A 1,895-nucleotide genomic window follows, 5' to 3' on the forward strand; every position below is an offset into this window, starting at 1 on the left:
AACTCTTGCCTCTCAATTCAATTATGCTAATATTGATGACAATTCAGATAATGTGAGTGAAATCAGTGAGATAGAAGAGGAAGAAGAGGTTGATTGTTCTCAATTGTCAATCATTAATATCACATCTAAGATCAAAGGTAAAGAAATTATAGTTGATTCGATAGTAGAGGATGAAATTGATAAACCTTCAACTTCACAACATTGTAAGTTTGATAATGTGGAAGTTGAAAGCTGGAAATCTGATGATAATGATGAAAACAAAGAAGAAGTGAAAGATTCACATGAAATACCTCCACGAGTTGTGGTTGATCAAGTGTTTAAGAATACAAAAGAATTTGACAAAATTTTAAATAACAAAGGCGCACATTATTTGGAAACCAACACTTGGTGTATCCAAATTTTGTATGCACTGATAAAACCATTTTTCCAAATCAAGTTTTTGTCACTACTGGAAATGCTGAGAAAATTCATCCTGAATTCAACAAAATGATTGAAAAAGATAATCTAAGGTCAACTACTGAAGGTTTTTTCGCAAATCAAAACACAGAAGAAAACAATTTAACTCAAAATCCTTATGTGTTTCAAAACCAAAAGTCATTACAAAAATGGGTGGTTAAAGGTGAAAAAGCAAATCAAGATTTTGAAAAAGTTGAAAAACTAAAGGCTGAAGTAAAATTAAATTCTCATGAATTCAAATTAATGGTTGAAAATTATTCAACAGAAAATAATGTTTCAAAAAGAAAAGCAAGAAAACCAATTTTCTGGCAAGTTGTGTCTAATGACAAACCAAGAGCTGAAAAAGAACAAATTTCAAAAACAACATCATCAAAATTTCAAAGCAAAAATAAACAATCAGATTCAAGTTTTCATAAACTAATAAATTTTGTTGACAAAATTCCATATGTTCGCAAATATGACAACAATCGAAAATTTGAGAATTCGCAAAAATTTGTAAATAATCAAAAGTTTCAAAATGTTGGCAAATTCACGAATACTTCATTAACTTTAAAAAATTCAACTCAAGCAATAGTGAAATTTTCACCAAAACAACCAAATTTTCCAAATCCTGTCTCAATATCGACCAAAGTTTCATATACAAAAGGAAAATCTGATGTAAGTACGATCAATCGTTGGTTTGAAGGGAAAGGAAGAAAATATCAAAGTGGGATGTTTTTAGAGCAACAAATCAAGAATGCATTTGACAAGTTCGCAAATAACTCTTCCACTACTAGTTCAACATCTCATAATTCGCAAGTTTCGGTTCAAAAATGGAAACCAGTTATCAAAAATGCGAATGTTGTGAAGGATGAGATTACAATCAATGGAAATCCAAAACTAATGAACAACTATATTTCAATATCTAGATCTGATGATGTTGATATAATGGATTCTATCACAAACAAAGTGAAAACATGGTTTTTAAATTCAAAGAATTTGTTTCATTCTACTAATGATGGACCCAACAAGTCTTGGGTTCCTAAATTTTTCCAATAAATGTAGGTGATGTATGATGAGCAATATGATATGAAATGGTATATTGATAGTGGTTGCTCTTGTCATATGACTGGAAGAAAGGAAAACTTGCGAGATTATAGAAGCTTGGAAAATGCAGGAGTAGTCAAATTTGGGAATAATCACAAGTGTCAAGTGAAAGGCTATGGGAAAGTCACAAATGGACAATTCACTGTGAACAGAGTTGCTTATGTTGAAGGACTTCAACATAATTTGATAAGTGTGTCACAACTTGTTGTAGGTACTGGAAACCAAGTTGTATTTAATGAAGAAGGAAGTATCATTTCAAATGCGAAGTCAAATGAAGTACTTCTCAAATCCAAAAGATATGGTGATATGTTTACACTGGACATGAAACCAATTGTGGGAAAACCTGATGTGTG

The sequence above is a fragment of the Lactuca sativa genome, chromosome 2 (genome assembly GCF_002870075.4).
Source record: "Lactuca sativa cultivar Salinas chromosome 2, Lsat_Salinas_v11, whole genome shotgun sequence".
Lineage (NCBI taxonomy): Eukaryota > Viridiplantae > Streptophyta > Magnoliopsida > Asterales > Asteraceae > Lactuca > Lactuca sativa.